The sequence below is a fragment of the Zootoca vivipara genome, chromosome Z1, assembly GCF_965207765.1.
Source record: "Zootoca vivipara chromosome Z1, rZooViv2.hap1.1, whole genome shotgun sequence".
In the NCBI taxonomy this organism is placed as follows: domain Eukaryota; kingdom Metazoa; phylum Chordata; class Lepidosauria; order Squamata; family Lacertidae; genus Zootoca; species Zootoca vivipara.
Genome location: NC_142583.1, coordinates 57,332,340 through 57,344,738, shown reverse-complemented (window position 1 = coordinate 57,344,738; position 12,399 = coordinate 57,332,340). Strand labels below are relative to the sequence as shown.

At 43.9% G+C, this 12,399-nt stretch overlaps 1 protein-coding gene across 1 annotated transcript in view; it reads left to right on the top strand.

Moving 5' to 3' along the window:
* The first annotated feature begins 9,899 nt into the window (after positions 1-9,899).
* PDLIM5 (PDZ and LIM domain 5) overlaps positions 9,900-12,399 on the top strand; it is a 138,985-nt gene continuing 136,485 nt past the window's right edge. The window contains exon 1 of the mRNA XM_088660501.1: positions 9,900-10,123. The gene's annotated coding sequence lies outside the window, so the exon portion shown is untranslated. The remainder of the gene's footprint in view (positions 10,124-12,399) is intronic.

Sequence of the window (12,399 nt, the reverse complement as noted above, 5' to 3'; positions counted from 1 at the left end):
TAGAATGGGGAAAACCAGAGATCTGTTCAAGAAAATTGGAGATATGAAAGGAACATTTCGTACAAAGATTACCATAATCAAGGACAAAAGTGGTAAGGACCTAACAGAAGCAGAAGACATCAAGAAGAGGTGGCAAGAATACACAGAGGAATTATACCAGAAAGATATGGAGGTCTCATACACCCCAGGTAGTGTGGTTGCTGACCTTGAGCCAGACATCTTGGAGAGTGAAGTCAAATGGGCCTTAGAAAGCATTGCTAATAACAAGGCCAGTGGAAGTGATGATATTCCAGCTGAACTATTTAAAATTTTAAAAGATGATGCTGTTAAGGTGCTACACCCAATATGCCAGCAAGTTTGGAAAACTCAGCAATGGCCAGAGGATTGGAGAAGATCAGTCTACATCCCAATTCCAAAGAAGGGCAGTGCCAAAGAATGCTCCAACTACCGCACAATTGCGCTCATTTCACACGCTAGCAAGGTTATGCTTAAAATTCTACAAGGCAGGCTTAGGCAGTATGTGGACCGAGAACTCCCAGAAGTGCAAGCTGGATTTCGAAAGGGCAGAGGAACCAGAGACCAAATAGCAAACATACGCTGGATTATGGAGAAAGCTAGAGAGTTCCAGAAAAACGTCTACTTCTGCTTCATTGACTATGCAAAAGCCTTTGACTGTGTCGACCACAGCAAACTATGGCAAGTTCTTAAAGAAATGGGAGTGCCTGATCACCTCATCTGTCTCCTGAGAAATCTCTATGTGGGACAAGAAGCTACAGTTAGAACTGGATATGGAACAACTGATTGGTTCAAAATTGGGAAAGGAGTACGACAAGGTTGTATATTGTCTCCCTGCTTATTTAACTTATATGCAGAATTCATCATGCGAAAGGCTGGACTAGATGAATCCCAAGCCGGAATTAAGATTGCCGGAAGAAATATCAACAACCTCAGATATGCAGATGACACAACCTTGATGGCAGAAAGCGAGGAGGAATTAAAGAACCTTTTAATGAGGGTGAAAGAGGAGAGCGCAAAATATGGTCTGAAGCTCAACATCAAAAAAACCAAGATCATGGCCACTGGTCCCATCACCTCCTGGCAAATAGAAGGGGAAGAAATGGAGGCAGTGAGAGATTTTACCTTCTTGGGCTCCTTGATCACTGCAGATGGTGACAGCAGTCACGAAATTAAAAGACGCCTGCTTCTTGGGAGAAAAGCAATGACAAACCTAGACAGCATCTTAAAAAGCAGAGACATCACTTTGCCGACAAAGGTCCGTATAGTTAAAGCTATGGTTTTCCCAGTAGTGATGTATGGAAGTGAGAGCTGGACCATAAAGAAGGCTGATCGTCGAAGAATTGATGCTTTTGAATTATGGTGCTGGAGGAGACTCTTGAGAGTCCCATGGACTGCTAGAAGATCAAACCTATCTATTCTTAAGGAAATCAGCCCTGAGTGCTCCCTGGAAGGACAGATCGTGAAGCTGAGGCTCCAATACTTTGGCCACCTCATGAGAAGAGAAGAATCCTTGGAAAAGACCCTGATGTTGGGAAAGATTGAGGGCACTAGGAGAAGGGGACGACAGAGGACGAGATGGTTGGACAGTGTTCTCGAAGCTACGAACATGAGTTTGACCAAACTGCGGGAGGCAGTGCAAGACAGGAGTGCCTGGCGTGCTATGGTCCATGGGGTCACGAAGAGTCGGACACGACTAAACGACTAAACAACAACAACAACACCACATACAAAGAATCTATCATGTGTTATTGACAGGGACTAAGTTAGGCATCCCCAAACTGCGGCCCTCCAGATGTTTTGGCCTACAATTCCCATTATCCCTAGCTAAGAGGACCAGTGGTCAGGGATGATGGGAATTGTAGTCCAAAACATCTGGAGGGCCGAAGTTTGGGGATGCCTGGACTAAGTTTTAAAACACCAAAAATCAATTCACAGTACCTCAGTCCCATCTTTGAGAGATTTGCCACACCTTACACCTGACATCATTGTGACTTCAGGTGATGACAAGTGAGCAACCCTCCCCACCAGACACATTTGGCCTGCAAAGTCAATCCTGATGAGGATCTGACTCGTGGGGTCTAAATGATTCCTTGCCACTGGATTGGAGCATCTGAACTCTTAAGTCTCAGCATTCAAGACAGAAGTTGGTGGTGAAGTATGAACAAGCTCACAAGCAAGTCTGGAAAGCAAGCCTTATGGGGAACAGTTGAAGGAGCTGTATATGTTTAACCCGGAATTAAGAAGACTGAGAGGAGGTACTGTAGGATAGTCATCTTCAATATCTCAAGGGCTGTCACATGGAAGAGGGAACAAGCTTGTTTTCTCCTGCTGTGGAGGGTAGGACCTGAACCAATAGCTTCAAGTTACAAGAAAGGCAATTCCAACTAAACAGGAAGAACTTTCTGACAGTGAGAGCTGTTCGACAGTGGAACAGACTTCCTTGGGAGGTTGTGGACTCTCCTTCATTGGAAGTTTATAAGCAGAGGTTGGATGGCCAACTGTCTTGGATGCTGTAGTTGAGATTCCTGAATTGCAGGGGGTTGACCTAACTGACCCTTGGGGTCCCTTCCAACTCTACAATTCTATTATTCTAAGCAAGTGCGGAGATAGGTCTAGTCTTCAATGAGATAGGGTAGGCAAAAGGTGATGTTGATGGACTCATATTGATACAAAATAAGAGAAAGCTCTGGAGACCAAGGGCTGGGCTGCAGAATGCCAATCATTCTAAAAATTCTTTCCAGGTTAACAAAGCCTCTGTAAAATCTCATGATAAATAAATAAAACAGCTCATGATCCATTTATTCATTTGGTAGTGACCTCCCTCCTTTTGCACAGCAGTTCTGTCAATCATCAGGATTTGGCCCCTACAAGCTTATAATCCTGGTGCAATGTCACCGCTTTTACTGCTCATAGTTTCAAGCAATCCTTTTGCGTTAGTGGAGAGACAATCTGCAATTCCTCCGTCTGTAATTAAGCTTCATGTGGAGAAAGGTCAGCAATGGAAGGGCATGGCTTCTGTTTTGTTTTTAGTTAGTGACATTGGCCCTCTCCATAGGCCTATATGGGAAAGACATCTGGTAACCATTTGTCCATTATGTTTTCATGATTTATTAATGCAGATACACACACACACACACACACACACACACACACACACACTGGCGTAGAACAAAAAAGCCAAAACACAGAGCCAGCCAAAACAATAGTATGCTCCTGGATGCTAAAACAGAACTATTTTCAATACACATAGAGCAAAACTGCAACAATTCTTTCCACTGGAATTCTACTGAGGGCCTGTCTGCTGACCTGGGATGCAGCTGCACAACAGAAAAGTGTTCACACATTACACTGCATTCCTTTCCTCCTTGTGAAAGAGCTGTAGAATGCAAAAAGCCAAGGTTTGATTTCCAGGTAGGACTAAGACAGACCTTTGGTTGAAATCCCAGAGAGCTGCTTTCTGTCAATGCTCACAATATTGAGCCACATACACCAGTGGTCTGACTTGTCATAACTTAGCTTCCTATGCTGATATAACATACCCCTCAACTGCCCCTATTAAATTGGGACATCCCATTTTGGGGGGGCTGTGCTTGTGACGGTTACCTATGTGTAGTGCTGGTGGAGAAAGAGTTAACTGGGTGGTCCAATCAGAACCCAAGGGGGTGGAGTCAGAGGGACTATAAAAACCAGCCCTGAGGGGTAGTAAGGGAGTTAGAGAGTTGATGGGGTTGTTGTAAGGGAGTTAGAGAGTTGATGGGGTTGTTGTTGAGTGAGGGAGTTGGAGAGTCTGTGGGTAGGCTGAGTTAGTGAGGAGAAATAAGGGGAGTTTGGAACAGCTAATTGCTAGGAAGGTATAGGCCGGTATGGAAAACAAATGTACAGTATTTGAAACTGAAGTCCTTTATTGCAACCACAAGCTTGTTAAACTGCAAACTAATAACAACATTTTGTGTTCCAATTTTAACCCTGACTGGACTCAGTATTGTACCAGTTAGAGACTGGCTGGTAGCAGCGGGAGAACTCAGTGGTGGCACAGGGATCAATAGACGGTGAAACGTCTGGGGGCCCTGTGTGATCGCCACAGTGCTCTCCACATTTCTTTAGCAATTTGCAGATTTCCTTTTTTTAAAATAAATGGCCATGAAAACTCTTCAGCATTTTAGTGCCAGTTTCTCCAAATAGTCAAAACTGCATGCAAAAAAATGTGTTTGAGGCACACATTTTTGCAGTTTCTCATAGCATAATGCATGCTTATATGCTTTTTCATTGGTATGTTGATTTTGATGCATACTTTTTGTCAATATATGCACTTTTGGAAACAGTCTTTTATTGGAGAACTGCATTTCAAAATTCAGACATATGCAACTTTCAAAGGATAGTTGTGTTTTGATTCTCATATAGTTTTAGCAACTGCAAGGTCAGTAGATTCAACTTAAAATGCAGCCTTCATCAGATTCCCCCCATCCCTATGTGCAAGCCAGTATGAGTAAAAAAGAGGGGGGGTGTTGAGGTGGCAAACAGACAAAACACAAAGGTAGTAAATTCCGGGGGTGACCCAGAGCAAAAGCAGGAGCCCCCTTTTATTGAGATTTTGTAACCAAGTAAATCATTAACAACCAGTGCAGTCTTCCTCCAATGACAGCCAGGACATCCCAGAAAAGGTGGAACTTCCCCATGTGTCACATCCTGCCAACACCCAATTTTCCCTCCATAAGGGAAGTGCCTGATCCTCACGTATCCCTCAAACACCTCCTTGTCACATGTGCGCTCTTTACACATCCCCCTCCCCTTAATCTTGTGACTGCTGCTAGCCTCCCAAAACCTCCTCCCCATTCCATTGTTTTCCTCCTGACCTGGGTTCAACCTCTCTGGCTTGGACCGGCTTCCCTTGTTATAACTTGCCCAAACCAGTTCCATCCTGTTCTCTCCACCTCTGCCCAGTCCTGTGGTGACCTGCTCTGTCCCAATGACCTAACCTATAGATGCGTGTATGCTAATACCGACGTACAATGTGGCTTGCCAGCATTGCACGCGATAACCTTTTACATTTGACAGCTCTCCTGCCAGGCTTGATGCGGCTTGCCGACATCAACCCCAGAATCACTCCCACAGGGGGGAGTGGCAAAGATTCTTTTATTACACATGCAACCTAGATCCAGCTTAAATAACACACCTTAATATTATCCCCTGCAAGTTGCATTTTCCCAAGAGACCAAAATACATGGGGACTATATAGTAAAAGAAGCCCCAATTTTCTCTGCTCCTGACACAAGAGGTTGCTTTTTGGGGGGAGGGGGAAGGTACCACTATAACAGCTGGGGAAAATTAGAACTCCATGTGCTCTGTAGTTCTGTCACATGTAAAAAGCATTTGGCGGGAGACAGAGAGTCTCACAGGGAGTTTCACCTTAGTGACTGATTACATTATATCCCTCTAGAGTTTGGGCTGGACATAATTGCATCTTCTGCAAAAATTTCTTCATTGGACCGTACAAACAGTGATTATTCTGGCTGTAGAAACAGATTACTGACATGTTCATTGCAAAAGCTCCCTGGCAACATCAACAGAAAATATAAAGACCAATAAATAACTGCTCAATGTCAGTATATTTTCCCTAAGGTGCAAATTAATAAGACAAAAAAAAAAATACTTCCACACCTATGGTGTGCAGGTGTGGATAATAGACATTCCTATTGCATTCCAAAGTATCCCAAGACTCTGGTTGACCTTGGATGAACTTTTTTGGGGAGGCTTGCAGACACTTCATTATATTCATTGTTGTGGTATCTGCAGGAGTACAATTTAAGCTAGGAACAGGCAGGTATCTGGCTTGTAGGATCTACTTTATCTTTTACTGAAGCCTGGTGCAAAAGACATACATGTAGAATTAAATAATTATGAGCCCAGGAATCAGTTGTGAGTGTCAGAAATAAACAGAATTCACAGTCCTTCCACACAAAAAATAGATTCCTGGTTACTCCGAGCTGTTTTCACTTTAGCAGTATAATTGAGGGATGGGGGGAGTCCTGTTGCTGCTGTTATTAAACACTTTGGAGTCAAGAATTATTATAAGTGCAAATATTAAATTAATTTGAATCTCTATGCAGTATGTTAATCTGCTAGGAATACCCCTTTCAGTACAGTGGTACCTCGGTTTATGAACACAATTGGTTCCGGAAGTCTGTTCATAAATTGAAGCGTTCATAAACTGAAGCGAACTTTCCCATTGAAAGTAATGGAAAGTGAATTAATCCGTTCCAGATGGGTCCTCGGCATTCGTAAACCGAAAATTCATAAACCGAGGTGTTCATAAAGCGAGGTACCACTGTACTTATTTCTCCTTTGAAGGAGTATTATTTGACTATTAGGGACTACTGCCCCTACCCACGTTGCTCACCACCCCTGCCTAACCTGCTTATACTTCGTCAGCCCTCCACTTCCCTAACAGCTCACACCAAACCATCCCTTCCCATCCCTTATAAACTAGTGGAGATGTTTGCAAAGGCTTTTCAAAGCTCTATGGGCTTTTGAAAAAGATGGAAGGAACCATCCGATGGGCAGATGGTTGCAAAACCTTCAAATGTCCTCCTCCATGCTTTAACTTCAAACCCCTGCAGGGGGTTGAAAGATAAACGGGAGGGGGGGGAGGGAGCATTCGCAAGCCTTGTGAAAGGCCCACTCTCGACACCCATCAGTTGATGGGGGTGAAAGAGTACCTTCAAGCTCCCCCTCACCCACATTTCTCCTTCAAACCTCCAGGGAAGGCTGTTGCTGAAGGCTTTCTTTCCTTGGTTCTTTTCCATCTCCTGTCCCTGCAGCTGCACCATCCAAACCGCTCTCTGAAGCAGCGCCTCTCTCCTGTTAACGCCATTCCAGCAAGAGGGGATGGGCACTGCTCCCAAGAGGGGTTTGGCATTCTCTGTGGAGAGGGCGGCACCACTTCAGAGAATGGTTGGTTTTTGCAAGGCTCCTGGCTCACCACACCCTTGCCAACCTCTGCTGCCTACTCCATGGCTCACTTGCTGGGTCTTGTGGCCTCTGCCATCCAAGCACCCACTTTCTTCCTCATTGGCCTCCGCTGCCCAGCTGGCTACCCACCCACTATGTTTGTCTTCCCGATGTATTCGGCAGCACCAGTTATCAGAGGTCATCTGCAGTGTAAAAAAAAAAAGTATTATACAGTAAGAAATGTAAGTGCATTAAAGATTGTAAGACATTCGCAGACTATGTAAATCACATTATCTCATCTTGCAATCTTTGTTGGAGAAAATCATGAATGCCTACCGATTATTCTTTTGCAGTTCTGCCTCTCAATTCAGCCCTTTGGCTTGGGAGGGGTGCATGTAATTCTCTGTGCGACTCCTGTGCATTTTAATATTTGTTGTCAGGAGATCAGAGTTTTTATTGCCTTTTCCTACCCTAAAGCTATGCAGGGAGTTGCTGACAGTGGAGCTCTATGAGAACCTGAGCAGCGAGGTGCAGCTTTGTAAATTAGTATTTACTTAAAATATTTCTTAACTGCTGTTGATCAAAAGATTTCAGGTGGGGTGTGTGTGTACAAAAGTGTGGAAACAATTCACACAACATATTTGCCAAAGGGTAAGATGGGGCCAAAAGTACATGTAAATACATTCAGGAAAACTCCCTTCCTCAGATCAACAATGGTTTCTGACAATTGTTTAGCAGCAGCAGCAGCAGCAACAACAACAACAACAACAACAACAACAACAAGTCTTTCCCCCTTCCATCTATTTTAGTTAACTGAGATGAAGAAAGTTGAGTGTGTGTCAGGAGTGATTTTGTGTGTGTTGCCTGTGACTGGTTTGTGGGCTCAGTTCTGCCACTGAAAACAAATTCTTCAAGGCACCTTATTCCTTAATGCAAATCAGGGCTGTCTTAAGCATATGTCGCGCCGGGGTGAAAAGATCTGCCCGGCACCCCCCCCAAGGTTGCCCAGTCCCAGACACGCAGGAGGGCGGAGCCAGCCAGCCGCCTCAGCGTCTCGATGGCTTGGTCACCCCCAAACTCGCGGCACAGAGCTGCCCGCAGCAACCCCCCCCCCCCAAGAAGCCTGGGAAGTTTGTTAAGAGTGCTGGAAATTGTAACTCTTTGACGTAAACCACAGTTCTCATCATTCTGGGGGGAGAGTCATGTGCTTTAAATGTAAGGTGTGTACATAGCCTAAGTGTATATTCTCCACAATCACTGTTTTGCACTTGGCTTAGGATGGTGGATCTCATAGTTCTAGTGAAGAGCAAAGTAAATCCCAAAAGCCTGAAAGTTACCCATTCCTCTTCTTCAAGTAAAATAAGAGAAGAATATGCCTCCCCATTGATTGATTGATTGATTGATTGATTGATTGATTGCCCCAGCCTGCATATATTGCTGTACAATATACACTGCCTGTGTATGAAAGGTCATGTATTTAAGCTCTGGGTTGCAAAGCACAGGCAGATTTACAAATGTGTGTGTGTGTGTGTGTGTGTGTGTGTGTGTGTGTGTGTGTGTGTGTGTGACTGACAAATTCCAGAGTAGGCCATCCTGTTAGACTGCAGTGGATTGCTTTGAAGTCATTTCAGCACCAGGTGGCAAAAAAAAATCACCCTGCAATCCGACCTGGTCCTGTCCTTTATTTTGCCAGAACAAAGGTGACAACCCTAGGATAACTTGTGCCCATGGCAAGGAGCTGTATTGGCGCCCCTGGCAAAGAGCTATATTGGCACACATACACCCCAGGGGGGGAAATGCATTTGTGTGTGGTTTGAGAAAGACAGGAAGCTTCTCCTGTGTTTGATATTGCTGCAACAGTGACAGTGTGCTGCCACACACAGATATGTCATACACTCCATAGTCTGATAGGTGCTTTTTTAGCGCGCTCGCACACACACACACACACACACACACACACACACACACCCCTGGGCTTGTGCCCTCGGCAGGGGCTGGTTTCACAAACCCCTGGGTGCACACATCTGTATCTGGGAGCTGCTATGTATCATGTGAAGGAGGCTGTGAGGCCTCCATCAATACCTTAATTCCCCAGTCCTCAAAACAAGTGTGAACAGTCAACAATGAAAGCAGCAGTGGGAAGCCTCTGTCCCAGCAGACATTACTCCAGTTCCCAGCATTCCTGACTATTGGCCATGCTGGCTGGGACTGATGGGAGCTCCACAATATCTGAAGGACCTTTGGCTCCCCTTCCTCCCGCTAAAGGTTTGGGCCTGGCCTGTCAAACTGATAGCAACAATTGCGCCTTTCCCAAAACAGGGCTCTGTAGACAGTATAAGAAATGGAAATGAAACTAGGTCTGTCTTGCCCCACTCTTAAAATTAGGTGTGTGTGTGTGTGTGTGTGTGTGTGAGAGAGAGAGAGAGAGAGAGAGAGAGAGAGAGAGAGAGAGAGAGAGAGAGAGAGAGAGAGAGAGAGAGAGCTTTTTGGCAATTCCTGATGAACAATATCTGTCCTAGGAACAGCTATTAAGTATAGCCATGCTGTTATCCAAACCTCATAACCTGTTATTAATTTTGGAAGCCTCAAAACTTCACAACCTGATATTATTTCTAAGGAGTTGGTTTCTTTTTCCCTGTCCAAGGCTCTAAAAGCTATCCCATTCCCTTTCAGTGTCATGAAAGGAGAAAAATAAAACCCCAGCAGAAGAGCCAGTATGTTCCATGGAACCCAAGTACTGGGTATATTTATAGAACGCACTGCCTTGCTCCATAGGAGTCTGTTAGGATGCTTCTAATTCCAGAGATTGTTGGCCAGTCTTTTATCGATCCAGAACGACTGACATCACTCCTGCTATCAGGTTGGGCTGATTTCATGTTGGAAACAGGTAATGCCATAACTATCGTTCTCCTTGAATTAGCTCCTGTAGTCCCAGATGACAAACAAACAAGTATTCAAAACAGGTCACAAAATTTAACTGGGCTCAGCAAGCCCAAGAATCTTGGTGTACAAGCATCCTCTGGAATTGGGAGATGACAAATGTTCCTCAGATAGATGCACATAAATGACCACCACTGGGGATATCAAGCTTACAGAACTGGGACAGAATGAATTCATGAGAGAGGAGCGTGCCAGTTTTAAACTTCAGAAAGGACAGGTGAGTCCCACATTTGTCACCCAAACCAGCCCCTTTCAGCTTGTTCCTACTACTTTTACGGAAACATGACATGGAATACTGCAGGATGAATAAGACAGAGGGCTCTCTTCCAGATAACCTGCTTGTTGAGTGTTGGTGCTGATTTGTTTTCACAAAGTTTGCACAGAGGTTGTACGATGTCCATTGTTTCTTGAGCATTCCTTTTAAAAAAAAAAAATCTCATCCATGAGTAGACAACGGTGTGTCAAGCAATTATTATTCCACACTTTCCAGTGCATTTTCCCATCATTTCTCTTAGTGCAAAAGAAAGGGTATTGTTTTTCTCTTTTTGTAAAGCAGGTTTTTCTGCAAGTGCCCAATTCATTTTCATTGTGTTACCTAGGTTTGCCTGTATATGACAGATACAGCTTACACACCATACATTTAAAGCACATTGCCCACACCCAAGAATCACAGAAACTGTAGTTTACTCCTCACAAAGCTACAATTCCCAGCACCATTAACAAACTGCTATTCACAGCAAAATAAAAAAATTACTTCAGTAGCACCTTAAAGACCAACTAAGTTTTTATTTTGGTATGAGCTTTTGTGTGCATGCACACTTCTTCAGAACTTCAGAAACCTGTGCTATTCACAGGTTTATTTGGGCAGGGGAAAGTGCCTTAAATGTGCTTTAAATGCATGGTGTATATTCAGCCAAAATCTCATCTCAAGGCTTTCCAAGCACTGACAATCAGCTGATTGTTGGGGCTATAGAAGCACTGTACAAAACTTTCTGCCCACATGGTGTGATCTCATAGCTTCTTTCACCTGATGTTATTAGCCACCTATCAAACTTGGGCCACTGGTGTGTGTGTGGAAATATGGATCTGGCCCACCAGCCACATACAGTTTCTCATTCCGGACTTAGAGCTTGTCCACTTTTGAGCATTATTATAGCTGTTAATCCAACTCCCCCTGCAATTGAATTAAATGGAGGTAGTTCACATTGGCACATACATGAAGATGTATTTGCAGAGCAACTTGGGTTTCTCCCATTCATTCTAATAGGCATTCCCTTTTGTTTTTGTCCCTGACTTATAATTTGTTGATTCTAGTATTCCAATTAAGCGTTGACAGGGCATGCATGCAGATTTAAAAAAATAAATGAATGCATGCATGCATTAAAAAATTCCCATGCAAGATTTGTGCAAAAGCCATTGTAACCATTGCAAATTTGCAGTTTTCTGGTATTGTACAAATCTGGGAGAACAAAAGTATACGCTTCTAACATACTCTTATTATTCTATGCACACACTTTTCAGAGATTGCTGCCCATTATATCCGGTGCAGAATTTTTTTAGTGTGGTTTACTTGTGTAGTTTTCTGGTATGCAAATTCAACGAGGGCACTGGAAATGAGCACAGCCAGAAAAGAAATGGAAGCTTCACAGAGGAAGCAGAGGACAAGGAAAGGGAAGTAGCAGAAAGTGAGAATTGATCCAACCAACCAAAATCACAGAAAAAAAATCTTCTGCGACCCCCATGTGGCGTGGTTTGGAGCCCTATTCCCATAATTTATCAGAGTATCAGACTTTAGAGGGGGCAAGCATTGAGACTGGTGTGGTTTGAGGGTAACACCATGCAGTCTCTGCAAATCAAATGTGAATGCCAACAGCTGCTAACACATAGTAAACACTGGTGTGCACAAGCCTTTAGTAAGACACAACCCTGTGAATGCTCAGTCTGGACAGTCCCTAGGGACAAGTCATGTTGGAGAAGCAGGTGTGGAACACAGGAAAAAGAGAAAGAGAAGCTAGAGACAAAGATGGCACAAATCGATTGAAGAGTGAGACCAAAGCCAGGGGACAAGGTGGTCAGGTCTTGTATCTAAACATTGTTCTTTCCTCCTCCTTCCCAAATCCTTTCCCTTTTGTGCTATGCATTTTAGGCTATAAGTCTTATCACTGATATTTATATGCTGCTCTGAGAGCCTTTTTATTCTGGCTAAAGTACAGGGGGCAAAAAGGTTTTCAACAAATAAATAACCCCCCCCCAAGGAAAAAAATGTACCCTAGGAAGAAAGGTTTTATACTGCTTTATATTTGCACCCCCTACTCATATTTGCAGACAAAACTGAGGTTATTTCTCTGAATCGTGAAGTTGATGTTTGTGTGCTTCCCCTTCCCCATTCATATTTTCATATGATATCCATGGAACCTTTGGAAAGCAGGATGAGGTACTGTAATGTCTGTGTGTCTGTGTCGGGGGATGGTGGACAGACGCTCCCTCATATTC